Source organism: Oryctolagus cuniculus, chromosome 2, assembly GCF_964237555.1.
Source record: "Oryctolagus cuniculus chromosome 2, mOryCun1.1, whole genome shotgun sequence".
Classification (NCBI taxonomy): domain Eukaryota; kingdom Metazoa; phylum Chordata; class Mammalia; order Lagomorpha; family Leporidae; genus Oryctolagus; species Oryctolagus cuniculus.
In genome coordinates, this window is record NC_091433.1 from 157,595,857 (window position 1) to 157,610,367 (window position 14,511).

Consider the following 14,511-nt stretch of genomic DNA (forward strand, 5'->3'; position numbering starts at 1 on the left):
AGACTATTCTTGGGGAGCAGTGTAGGGCTGGGGGGAGGGGGAGCTGGCAAACATTGGCAAGGGTGTTGATCCTGGACACAAAGTGGAAGTACCTGCCTTAAAACAGATGTGTGGAGGGGCCAGGGCTGACCGAGGGGAGACTGCAGGGCACGAAAACTGTGCAGTGATGACGATGCGCCTCCCACCACCATGGCTATGCAATGCATGCACGGGGATCCACACAACCAAACTCAGCCTTTAGAAACAGTCGAACTCTGTCCATCATCCACTTTGCCTACTTTGCACTGTTAACTGTTCCCTGTGGCAACCTCTGATCAGTGGAACTGACATGGTGGGAAGGCAGAGAGTGTATGGCTGTCTTTGAATATTCCTGTAATGGAACCAAATTGTGAATGGGAAACCAATCTGCACATCAAACAGAAAATAAATCCAAAGTTCAATAAGGTGAAGTTGTCAAAGATAATTGAGGACTGGAGCTGAGCGCGCTCACCTTTGAGTCCATCCATCCACTCTTTTCATTTATCCATGCATTCACTCGTTCTAGAAGTCCTTCGAACACATGATTGGCAAGAAAGAAAAAGACAGCCACCCCACCACGATCTCTTGTGTGCTTATGTGGATAAATACAAGGATCATTTTGTTTCTCCAAAGTCCCACGGCAGCAAGAGGCAAAGTGCGGTATAAACGAACTCTGCCTTCAAGCTCTTGAGCATTTTGTGGTGATTTAAGGAAACTTTTCCTCGAGGCGAGATTGTCTTGCATCTGCTCGGAAGGTGATTCACCATGCAGTTGCCAATGAGCATATTTATTATGCATGCATGTTATGTGCATTTTTGTTCATCTAAGCATTTTATATCAACAGGAGCATTCAGCAAGAAATCATATTCAGATCATTGCTTCAATTAAATTATCCAATATTCTTTCCAAAGAAACCTTCCCTGTCCTGACACATTTTATAGCTCATTTTACATATGACTTCAATTAGGACCATCAGTCTGCAGAGAGAATATTTGGAAGCCCTTTGGAAAGGAAAAATAAATAAAAGTCCATAAAAAGTAGAAAGGAAGAAATAAAACTGTCTTCATTTGCAGATGTCTGATTGTGTGTGAGAAATTCCAAAATAGTCTACAACAAAGTATTAGAACTAATAAATGCATTAAAACAAAGTGAATAAATACATTGTATTTCTACAAAGTAACCACAAACATTTTGAAAATAAAATTTAAAGAACCTCATACCATTACAATAGCATCAAAAATATAAATATTTTGTAATAAACTTAACCAAATAAACAAGCAAGACTAGTGGAGGGACTTCAAAAATTTCGTGGAAAATATATTATGAAAAAAAATTATGCAAAATGCTTTGCTCCAAAATAAACTTCTATTTGAATTTTGGTTTTCCATGAACTTTTTGAAGTACCCTCACATACTGAAAACAACAACAACCAAAAAAAAAATCACTGGGAGAAATTAAGGATGCATTAAGTTAATGAAAGACACACATGCTCAAGAATTGCACAACTCAGTATTATTATGACATCAATTCATTTTTATAAAAAAAGATTTATTTATTTGAAATTCATAGTTACAGAGAGAAAGGGAAAGACAAAGAGAGATCTTCCATCCACTGGTTTACTCCCCAGATGGTTGCAGTGGTTGGAGCTGCGCCAATCCAAAGCCAGGAGCCAGGAGCTGCTTCTGGGTCTCCCATGTAGGTGCAGGGGCCCAAGGACTTGGGCCATCTTCTACTGCTTTCCCAGGCCATAGCAGAGAGCTGGATCAGAAGCGGAGTAGCCAGGTCATGTACTGCTGCCCATATGAGATGCCGGCACTGCAGATGGAGGCTTTACTCGCTAGTCCACCCACAATGCTGGCCCTATAGTTCCCAGGAAGGAAGGAAGGAAGGAAGGAAGGGAGAGAGAGAGAGAGAGAGAGAGAGAGAGAGAGAGAGAGAGAGAGAAAAGAAAGAAAGAAAGAAAGAAAGAAAGAAAGAAAGAAAGAAAGAAAGAAAGAAAGAAAGAAAGAAGAGAAAGAGAGAAAGAAAGAGAAGAAAGAAAGAGAAGAAAGAAAGAAAGAAAGAAAGAAAGAAAGAAAGAAAGAAAGAAAAGAAAGAAAAGAAAAGAAAGAACTATTTATTTACTTGAAAGCTAAAGTTAGAGACAGAGACAGAGACAAAGATTCCATCCATTGGTTCCATAATGGCCAAGGCTGGACCAGGCTAGAGTTGGGAGCCTGTAACTCCACCTGGGTCTCCCACATGGGTGCAGGGGTCTAAGCACTTGGGCCATCTTACACTGCTTTCCCAGGTTCATTAGCAGGGACCTGGATCAGAAGTGGAACACTCAGGACTCAAAACGGCACTTATGTGGGACGCCAGCCTCACAGACTGAGACTTAACCCGAAACCCACAACACTGCCCGCCAAGGCAGAATTCTTTCTGACTCTATACGTAATTTCAGTGACAGTCCAGTCAAAATCCCGGAAAGGTTATGGTTGTTGAAACTGACAAACTGATTCTAAATTTTACAAGGAGAAGCAAACAATGGACCTAGAATAGCTAAGATAATCTTGAAGAGACAATTGGGGAATTTGTAATAGTAGATATCAAGTCTTACAAAGATGATGACGTCATGATAATAAGACAGCGTGACTGGTCAAAGGATGGGTAAGTGGGCCAGTGTTACAAAATACAGTAGGAAGCAGATGCACACCTACACTCACAATGAAAGCATTAAAAGCCTTAATGAATGCATTAACGCAACCCAGCAGGGACGGGGGCAGGAATGAGTGATCTTGGGATATCTACATAATGAAAGAAAATTAAGCGTGAACCCCTGCCTCACAAAACGGGCAGAAATTGGTGTGAGATGGATCATACATTTGACTATGGAAGGTAAAACAGTGAGGCTTCCAGCAGCAAAACAAATATATCTTCAAGACCTGCGGTAAGCAAAGATTTCTTAAACAAGACCCAGAAAGCAGTAGCCCTAAGTTTAAAATAGCTGATTAATGAACTCACTGAAACTGAAGACTTCTGTTTATCAGCAGAAATCATTAAGAGGATAAAAAGGCACACCCTAGACAAATATTTTTGTACAGGCAGGACAAAGAGCTCAGTAAGAACTCCTCCAAATCCATGAGAAAAGTCAAAGAATTCTATTTGAAAATACAGAGTTGCGGGCTGAGTCTGTGGCTCAGTGGGTTAGAGCTGCCTCAGTATATGGGTCGCTGATTCCCTGCTAACACGCCTGGGAAAGCAGTGGAGGGTGGCCAAGTCCTTGGGCCCCTGCACCTTTGTGGGAGACCTGGAAGAAGCTCCTGGCTCCTGGCTTCAGATGGGCCCAACACCTATCATTGTGGCTATTTGGGGAGTGAACCAGTGAAAGGAAGCACGCTCTCTCACTCGCTCTCTCTCTCTCTCACTCTCTCTCCCCTCACTCTCTATGTGTGTCTCTGCCTTTCAAGTAAGATGAAAATAACTAATTTTTTAAAGTAACCCAGCTTTCTGAGGGCAGTAAGCAAGTCTGCAGGTGCCTCCGCAGGCCCATATCCCTGCCTGATCCATTTCACATGGTAGCCAATAAAGCCCATTCATACTGGGAAAAAAAAAAGTAATCCAGTGGGAATGCATAGCTATTATAACTTTCATGGATTGCTACAAACTTTCTGAAAAGTAGTGTACTAATACATATCAAAGACCTTAAAAAGGAGCCCTCAAGACCTAGTACCTGACTATTCTCATGTAAATTGCTATAGTGGGCTTACCAAGTTTTCTTTTCTGATGTATATTAGAACTTTATATTATTGTCATTTCTTGAAAACTTTTTTTTTTCAGGAATTAAATAGTTCTTTTTCTTAAGTTATACAAAAATTCTTTAGATGTTATTGGCTTATAATTTTTACAACAAACAAAAAAATCAAAGCATACTATAGTTAAGACAGTCATTTTAATAGCATAGTCAGTGGAGAACATGACCAGGAGTGTCAGTCGTTAGTTTTCCATAGGAGCTAAACCTTATTGAAAAATAGTCCAATCGAAAGATATTGTTAGACTCCTCACATATCTACTTACTTTCCTGAAGGAAGAAAACAGATGAGACACGTATGACAGCAGAACCAGATAAATACTCCAAAATTCCAGGCGTCATGGCCCCCCTGCTCCGAGCTTGTTTCTTTGCTTGTCTTTCCCACCTGGTGGTCGTTTGTTCCTGTGGTACAGTACATGACGGTCCCACACTGGTGACACTTTGGTGCTCCCGTCAGCCAACTGGATCACTCCCAGATTCAGAGTTTTACATCATTTTAGCATTTCCTTTGTGTTTGTACATGTTGTGATGAGCCACTGTTAGTATTTTGATTTAAAATGAAGCATAATTACTCTGTTAGTACATTTTTAGTGTCACCAACTCATTTTTAAAATTTGAATGATGTACAGACTTTAATTTGTTTTTACTGCAATATCAATATTTGCTCATGTTTTCTAAATTCCTTTTAAAATAAAAAAAAAAAAAAAAAGACCTTAAAAAGAACTTTTTAAATCGTGAGACTCCATTTGTTGGAATTTATCCTGAAGAAATAGTTGCACAGATGGGCAAAGCTACACGTTAATGATGTGCCATAGAGAATGACTATGAGGACGGGGGCTCTGGAGTTGAAGTTCAAATCTCTGTGGTTCAGTTTCCTGCTCTGTAACTTGGCATAAGATCAGCACCAAAGGCGTAGGCTGTTACCAGTGCTACGTGAGGAAACACACAGAGCAGCTGGCATGCGCCGACCAAAGCACCTTCTTACCTGGTGTTTCACGTGCTCTGTGTTTTAAGGCCTTGTTCTAGGTGACCTTTTTTTTTTTTTTTTTTTTTTTTTACAGGCAGAGTGGACAGTGAGTGAGAGAGAGAGAGAGAGAGAAAGGTCTTCCTTTTGCCGTTGGTTCACCCTCCAATGGCCGCCACGGCCGGCGCACTGCACCGATCCGAAGCCAGGAGCCAGGTACTTCTTCCTGGTCTCCCATGGGGTGCAGGGCCCAAGCACTTGGGCCATCCTCCACTGCACTCCCGGGCCACAGCAGAGAGCTGGCCTGGAAGAGGGGCAACCAGGACAGAATCCAGCGCCCCGACTAGGTGATCTTAGCCTTAACAATGACTTCTTGCTACAGAATCCCTTCTGAGATGGATGCTGTTGTTATTAGCGTCGTCTTCATTCTAAAGACAAAGACACAGGCACGGTGAGGTTATTAGGGGCAGTTATTATCTTAGCTTTGGAGATGAGGAAGCTGAGGCGTGCTGTTTGGAGGCACTTGCCCAAGATTACACATTTACGAAGTGCCTGGGTCAGGACTTGAACCCAAGGAGTTAACTCCTGAGTCTGTGCCTTTAACTGCAATACTCTTATTATTAAGCTACAGCACAGCAGGAAAGTCCAAATGGGAATTTAGAACATAATGTCTTCATAATATAGAATACTAGGTCTATTTTCCATGTCGATGTAAAAGTCTATAATATACACAGCTACTTCTACTACATGGCACTATCTTACGCATTTTGTGCAGATTATCTCAGTTGATCCTCATAAAAGTTGGGAGGAAAGGATGACTCTTCCCTTCCAGGGACGAGCCTAGGGCACAGAATTCATCACCTTGCCCGGCAGCCGTCCGTAGCTGCCCTGGCAGAGACAGGACGAGATCTGGCCGCTGCCCATCGCCGTTCCCCCAGCACAGCACTGTCGGGATCCGCACACACACACAGCCTCTCCCCGCCCCCTCACTCAGCCTCCTGCTCTCAAATAATGTTCGTGCTGCACCTCTCAGTGTCCCCAGCCTGCACTTTCCCCGCTTTGCCTCATCTCCCAGGTTGGATCCATCATGGAGTTGTGTCTCGATCTCCAAACTTTTCCTTAAATCTGCTCACACGTCCCTATCTTCCCCCTTATCTCAGCTATGGCAATCGCAGTGACCCCTCTCAGGGACTTCTTGTTTACCCATTTGTCTGCTCACATTCACTCTTAAAAAAAAATTATTTCTTTATTGAAAAACAGAGCTACAGAGAGGCAGAGACAGAGAGAGACAGAGAGAGGTCTTCCATCTGCTGTTTACTCCCCAGATGGCCACAATGGCCAGAGCTGCACCAATCCAAAGCCAGAAGCCAGGAGCTTCTTCCAGGTTTCCCAAGAGGGTGCAGGGGCTCAAGGACTTGGGCCATCTTCTACTGCTTTCCCAGGCCATAGCAGAGAGCTGCATTGGAAGTGGAGCAGCCGGGACTCAAACTGGCGCCCGTATGGGATGCCGACATCACAGGTGGCGCTTTACCTGCTATGCCACAGCGCCTGCCCTGAGGGTTTTTATTAAAAAAAAGAAGAAGAAGAAGAAAGCAGGGGCAGCACTGTGGTGCAGCGGGTTAAAGCCTTGGCCTGCAGCACTGGCATCCTATACGGGGGCCGCTTTGGATCCTGGCCACTCCACTTCTGATCCAGCTCTCTGCTATGGCCTGAGAAAGCAGTAGAAGATGGCCCAAGTCCTTGGGTCCCTGCACCTACATAGGCCAGAAGAAGCTCCTGGCTCTTGGCTTCAGATTGGCTCAGCTCTGGCTGTTGCAGCCATTTGAGGAGTGAACCAACAAACAGAAGATCTCTCTCTCTCTCTCTCTCTCTCTCTCTCTCTCTCTGTAACTCTGTCTCTCAAAAAAATTTAAAATTAATCTTTTTAAAAAAGCATTGCATCTGCTGCTTGACCTCATTGAGAGACGCTGTGTTAGAGCTGTATAAATGCACAGGCCTTAGCAGACCCTACAGGGTTCCCGCAGCAGTGGCCTCTGTCCCAGGCTCCTCAGCTCATTTCCCTCTGGAGCCCCTCACTCTCAGCTACCTGGAGGTCTGTCTGGATGGCTCCTCCCCACCGTTCACAGAGCTGATGTCTTCTGATCCTTAAGGATTCGTTGAAATGCAGTCTCAGAGAAACCATCTCCAACCACCTGGGCTAAAGCACTCGTCGCCACCCTCAGCTCCCTCTCAGGCCTTCTTCCATCCTTTTCTTCATAATATGCCATTATTTTTTTAAAGAGTGATTATTTGGGGCCGTCGCTGTGGCATAGTGGGTAAGGCCACCCCCTGGTTGGAGTCCCGGCTGCTCCACTTCCAATCCAGCTCTCTGCTATGGCCTGGGAAGGCAGTGGAAGATGGCCCAAGTCCTTGGGCCCCTGCGCCAACGTGGAGGACCCAGAAGCTCCTGGCTTCTGGCTTTGGATCAGTGCAGCTCCAGCCATCGCAGCTAGTTGAGGTGTGAACCAGAGGATGGAAGACCTCTCTCTCTTTTTCTGTGCCTCTCCTTCTCTCTCTGTGTAGCTCTTTCGAATAAATAAATAAATATTTTTTTTAAAAAAGAGTGATTGGGCCGGCGCCGCGGCTCACTAGGCTAATCCTCCGCCTAGCGGCGCCGGCACACCGGGTTCTAGTCCCGGTCGGGGCGCCGGATTCTGTCCCGGTTGCCCCTCTTCCAGGCCAGCCCTCTGCTGTGGCCAGGGAGTGCAGTGGAGGATGGCCCAGGTGCTTGGGCCCTGCACCCCATGGGAGACCAGGAAAAGCACCTGGCTCCTGGCTCCTGCCATCGGATCAGCGCGGTGTGCCGGCCGCAGCGCGCCAGCCGCGGCAGCCATTGGAGGGTGAACCAACGGCAAAAGGAAGACCTTTCTCTCTGTCTCTCTCTCTCTCACTGTCCACTCTGCCTGTCAAAAACAAAAAAAAAAAAAAAAAAACAAAAAAAAAAAAAAAAAAAAAAAAAAGAGTGATTATTTATCTCCTCCATAGATATATAGGTTGGCACATGCTCACTCGGACTTACCTCCCATGGTGGAACTAGAAATGTGCCAGGGGATTTCAACTCCATCTTACCAAGGAGGCAGGTACCAATGCCAGCGCACTTGGTAAAGTGGTAAGTATAAATACACAACCAACTGTTGATGTACAATGTAATGTAATACTTTATCCATTTCAGTATTTTCTCTTTGTTTTGTTCTAGTACTATTGGTTGAACTCTGTGATTAACACACAATTATTCTTAGGTGTTTAACTTTTAACTGAAAAGTGATCCCTGTTAAATGTAAGAGTGGGAATAAGAGACGGAGGAGATGTACAATTTGGGACATGCTCAATCGGACTTGCCCCAAATTGTGGAGTTAGAATCATGCCAGGGGATTCCAGTACAATCCCATCAAGGTGGCATGTACCAATGCCATCTCACTAGTCCAAGTGATCAATTTCAGTTCACAATTGATCACACTGATAGGTCTAAGAGTCAAAGGGATCACACAAACAAGTCTAGTGTCTGCAAATACTAGCTGATAGAATCAAAAAGGGAGAGAATGATCCATCATGGGAAGCGGGATACACAGTAGACTCATAGAATGGCAGATGTCCTAAATAGCACTCTGGCCTCAGAATCAGCCCTTAAGGCATTCAGATATGGCTGAAGAGCCCATGAGAGTATTTTAGGCATGGAAAGCCAAGACACCCTGGGGAAAAAAAAAAAAAAAGAAGAAGAAGACCTAAATGGAAGATCTCTGCGAGTGAGATCTCAGTGGAAAGAACAGGGCCATCAAAGAAGGAGGTACCTTTCTTTGAAGGGAGGAGAGAACTTCCACTTTGACTATGACCCTGTCAGAATAAGATCGAAGTCGGCGAACTCAAAAGGCTTCCATAGCCTTGGCAACTCATGACTAGAGCCTAAGGAGATTACTGATGCCATAAACAAGAGTGTCAAATTGTTAAGTCAACAACAGGAGTCACTGTGCACTTACTTCTCATGTGGGATCTGTCCTTAGTGTGTTGTCCAATGTGAAGTAATGCTATAACTAGTACTGAAACAGTATTTTACACTTTGTGTTTCTGTGTGGGTGCAAACTGATGAAATCTTTACTTAATATATACTGAATTGATCTTCTGTATATAAAGATAATTGAAAATGAATCTTGATGTGAATGGAATGGGAGAAGAAGCGGGAGATGGGAGGGGTGTGAGTGGGAGGGAAATTATGGGGGGGGGCATTGTAATCCATTAACTGTACTTTGAAAATTTATATTTACTAAATAAAAAAGAAAAAAATGAAAAAAAAGATAGGGTATGTGTTGATGAGATTTCACAAATAAGACCAGTGTAAGCAAATAATGAAGGATAGAATTAAAAGGGAGAGAATGATCCTGCGGGGGAAACAGGACACACAGCAGACTAATAGAATGGCAGCACTCCTGCCTCAGAATCAACCCTTGGGACATTCGGATCTGGCTAAAAGGTCCATGAGAGTCTCACAGGCATGAAAAGCCATGACACAGTGGCAAAAAACAATCTAAATGAAAGATCCTGGTGAACAACACCCCAGCAGAAGGAACAGGCCATCAAGGAGAGAGGTGCCTTTCTCTGAAGGGAGGAAGGAACCTTCACTGTCATACGGCCTTGACTAAACAAGTTCAGAGTCGGTGAACTCAAGGGGCTTCCATAGCCTAGACAGCTCATAGCAAGAGTCTCGGGTGATTGCTGACGTCATAAATAAGAGTGCCAATTGTTAAATCAACAACGGGAGTCACTGGGTACATGCTCCCCACGTAGGATCTCTGGCCTTAATGTGTTCTACTATGAAACTTAAAAACAACACTACTAGTCTAGCAATACCCTATGCCTTGTGCAGTTGTGTGAGTGCAGCCTGTTGAAATCCTTGCTTAGTATATACTAAGTTGATCTTCAGTATATGAAGGTAATTGAAAATGAAACTCGATGAAGGGCGGGATGGGAGAGGGAGTGGGAGAGGGGAGGGCCATGGGAGGGTGGGAGGTTGGGGGGGAAGCCACAACAATACAAAAGTTGCACTTTGTAAATTCACATTTATTAAATAAAAAAAAAATAACTACATAACAAACAAAAAAAGAAAAAGAAAAAAATAACTTAATACTTTACCCTTTTAGTATTTTTTATGTTCTACTTAAAACTATTGGTTGAGGCCGGCGCCGAGGCTCACTAGGCTAATCCTCCGCCTTGCGGTGCCGGCACACTGGGTTCTAGTCCCGGTCGGGGCACCGGATTCTGTCCCGGTTGCCCCTCTTCCAGGCCAGCTCTCTGCTGTGGCCCGGGAGTGCAGTGGAGGATGGCCCAAGTACTTGGGCCTTACACCCCATGGGAGACCAGGAGAAGCACCTGGCTCCTGCCTTTGGATCAGCGCAGTGCGCCAGCCGCAGCGCGCTAGCTGCGGCGGCCATTGGAGGGTGAACCAACAGCAAAGGAAGACCTTTCTCTCTGTTTCTCTCTCTCACTGTCCACTCTGCCTGTCAAAAAAAAAAAAAAAAAACTATTGGTTGAACTCTGTAATTAATACACAATTACTCTTAGGTGTTTAATTAATGCTATAACTAGTACTCAAATAGCATTTACACTTTGTGTTTCTGTGTGGGTGCAAACTGTTGAAATCCTTACTTAATATATGCTAAATTGATCTTCTGTATATAAAGATAATTGAAAATTAATCTTGATGTGAATGGAAGGGGAGGGGAGTGGGAGAGGGGAGTCTTGTGGGTGGGAGGGAAGTTATGGGGGGGGAGCTATTGTAATCCATAAGCTCTACTTTGGAAATTTATGTTCATTAAATAAAATAAAATATTAAAAAAAGAGTGATTATTTATTTGAAAGGCAGCGTTGCACAGAGACAGAGAGAGATCTTCCATCCGTTGGTTCACTTGCCAAAGGACTGCAATGGCCAGGGCTGGGCCAGGCTGAAGCCAAAAGCCTGGAATTCCATCTGGGTCTCCCATGTGAGTGGCAGTGGCCCAAATACTTGGGCCATCTTCTGCTGCTTTCTCAGGTGCATTAGCAGAATTGGTGCCCATTACGAGAAGCCACCCAGCTGTGCTACAACGCTGGCCCCCATGCTTGCAGCCAGCACATATATATGGAGCATCTAACACGTGCCAGGCACTTTCGGGATGCAGGGAATCCTCATACAGCCCCAAACGAAGCAGCTCCCACGGTTCGTAATTATACTTTGATTCATTGGTTCATGCAGTGGGATCATTCGTTCAGAGATATATTTTTGCTGTATTTACACAAATCCCAGGAAGCAAAATGAGACATCTCAACCTCTGTGGTCAGCGTGGAGGGTCTCAGGTATGAGTGGATTTCTGAAGAGGGGGCTGTGTTGGGTGAGGGAAGCAGGGAGATGGACAGGCTGTTTTTGCAGAGTGCTGAGGGGCTTGTATCAGGAAACAGACCAAATGCCAGGGGGGACCCAAAGGGGCTGGGGGGCTGGGCCAGTGGATTTCCTCTGGGTAAGATAGCCGTGCTCCCATTCTCAAGCAATGAAGGCTGGCAGGATCCTGCATGGGGGTGATGAGAAGAGCAGAGAGCTGTGAGCAAGCCCAGCAAGCAGGCGAAGTGAGGATGATCACCCCGACGGGAGGGAGGCAAGCAGGCAAGAGCCACCTCCCATTTTCTGGCCGCAACCCTCCAGGGTTTGGTACAATCCATGGGAAAGGAAATGACCCCTGCAGCCCATGTTGCGCTCAGTGCAGAGCATGGCAGGGGTGGAGCTGAGCTCCGGATCTGAGGGGCTGAGGGGTAGCGGTTTACCCCAAGAGCCATGGAGCAGTTCACCCATTGCTCCCAGGCACCGTGAGGCCCTCCGTCTGCTCTAGGAAGTGGGTCTTGTTCAGCGTCACAGGCCCAAGGCCCAGCTGAGTGTTTAGCCCCTAGGGGCTTCATGAATGTTTGCTAGATGATAGATGAGTGACTTTGGAAAACCATACATAGCAATGTTAGCAAGACCAGCACTGGAGGTGATTTTTAAATGAAAGTCTAATTCATCAGAGTTAGGAGTTGTGTCTCTGATCCGAAACTTCTATTTTTAGGAATTCACCCTGCGGACACAGAGGCTGGTGTGAGAAATTGCGAGTACCTAAAGCACATCTTTGCACCCTGTTTGTAAAACAACAGATTGGAAACTATCGAATGTCAGTAGGAGACTCAGTAAATCAATTGCAATGAGATGCTGTGTAGTTGAAAAGAAAATTGTCCATGTAATGAGAAGGAATTAGATCCGGGATCTATTGCTGAGTGAAAAAAAAAAACAGCAGGTCTAACAGTGTGTGCAGTGGGATGCACCAAACTAGACGGTAACGGACAGGTGTGTGTGTGTGCTTGAGTGCCACAACAGACTGAGTAGTGAGCCCCCCGGGAGGCGCTCGGTGGCTGTGGGAGGCTATGATTTTAGTAATCATAACTGATATTTTTGGAAGGTATTAATGATATATGCTCCCTTGTGTTTTTCACTTGGAGCACATGTTGATCTGAACTCTAGTTTTCCACTGCTCTCTGGGAGCCACACGTGGCTACATGGCTACCATATTGTCCGGATATACAACCTGGACTCTTAGCAGTTCTGGGATTCCCGAGGATAAAATAATAACAAAAGCAGTAACAACAGTCCCCTGCTGAACCTCTCAGCTGTGCCACAGTAACACTGACCCCTTCTCTTGCATCCTTTCGCTGAAGCCTCTTATCAGCCTACCTGATGGGCCCTGTTATTATCCCACAGATTATCCACAGATGCAGAAATAGGGTAAGAGGGAGAATCCTTGCTGATCAACTTCTTGAGCAGGTGTAGATTAATTCATATAGATGTTAATATATTATTTCCTATTTCTTAAAAAGTCACATACGGGGCCAGCGCTGTGGAGCAATAGGTTAAGTCCCCACCTGCAGCACTGACAGCCCATATGGGCACCGGTTCGTGTCCTGGCTGCTCCACTTCCAATCCAGCTCTCTGCTATGACCTGGGGAAGCAGCAGAAGATGGCCCAAATGCTTGGGTACCCACATGCATGTGGAAAACCCAGAAGAAGCTCTTGGCTCCTGGCTTCAAATCATCCCAGCTGTGACCATTGAGGCCATTTGGGGAGTGAACCAGTGGATGGAAGGCCTCTCTCTCTCTCTGTAACTCTGCCTCTCAAATAAATAAATAAATAAATAAATCTTTTAAAAAAGGTCAAATACGCAAATTATAAAAATAATCGCTTACATTTTTGCTTCTCTTTTTAATTTTTCATAAATGAAAGAGAAATGAGAAATACTTGTTTTGTAGATTTGGAACTCCATTGCCGGAAAATCAGGTCTAACTGAAAAGGAAAAGCAATTCGACATCGTGTTTCACCCAGAATGTGCTTGAGGGGCCGTTGAATGAGGATGCGAAGCCCAGTGTGGCTCAGCCTTTTCATCAATGGAACCAGCTGTAGGAATCATGGAGGAAGCGACACAATATTTTTTAAAGCACGTCCTATGAATTCCTCTAAGCACAAATGATTTAAAAACCCAGTTATACTGCGGTCTTCTCCTTAGACTTTATTGTCATCAACATCTGTTTTTTAAAAGAAAACAGCTTGCACCCTGGGAATACTGCTGAGCTAGGTCAAAGCCGGTTCCAGGAATGAAAGTGTCTGAGTCTGGGAGCCTGAACTTGAGCCATGTGCACAGCAGAGGCCAGACGGGCTGGTGCAGAACTGAGTGAGGGGCTGGGCGACTGGGTCCACCCAAAATAAAATCATTAGCCGTGGACGGGAAGCCGGGCACTTCAAAGGGCTCAGTGCTTTTAGTTTGTTAGCCAAATGAGCCAACTGTAATAGCCCGAGCAGCCTCAAAATCCACCTTCCTGTAATTCTAGGCCAGCTGCCCTAGAGGGCTTCCCAGTCTGCAGAGACAACCTACTGTCCGGCTATGGTTGGGGTGGAGAATAGCTGTGTGTTCTATGTTGCCTTCATTTGATGACCAACGAGTAACACCTTCAAGATGGACTCAGTTTTGACTTTTTTTAAAAATTATTTATTTATTTATTTGAGAGACAGAGTTACAGAGAGAGAGAGATGGAGAGAAAGGTCTTCCATCTACTAGTTCACTCCCCAAATAGCCACAATGGCTGGAGCTGGGCTGATCCAAAGCCAGGAGCCAGGAGCTTCTTCCCAGTCTCCCATGTGGGTGCAGGGGCCCAAGCACTTGGGCCATCTTCTACTGCTTTCCCAGGCCACAGCAGAGAGCTGGATCAGAAGAGGAGCAGCCAGGATATGAACTGGCACCAATCAGGGAAGCTGGTGCTGCAGGTAGAGGCTTAACATACTACGCCATGGTGCAGGCCCAAAGATAGATTGTTATGAAAGGCAGAGTGACAGAGAGAGAAAGGGAGAGACACACAGAGAGACGGTCTTTTGTTGATTCACTCCTCCAATGCCCACAACAGCCAGGCAAAGCCAGGAACCCAAGTCTACCATGGGTGGCAGGAGCCCAAGTACTTGGGCCATCATCTGCTACTCTCCCATGTGCCTTAGCAGGGAGCTGGATCAGAAGTGAAGCAACCTAAGCCCCGACTAGCACTCTGATATGGGTGCTGGCAAGGCAAGCACTGTGCCACCATGCCAGCCTTGTGTCTATTTGCAAAGTGCAGAGAAAGGAGATGGTCCCTAAGATCTCTCCCAGCTCAAACAGCCTGTGAAAGGCCT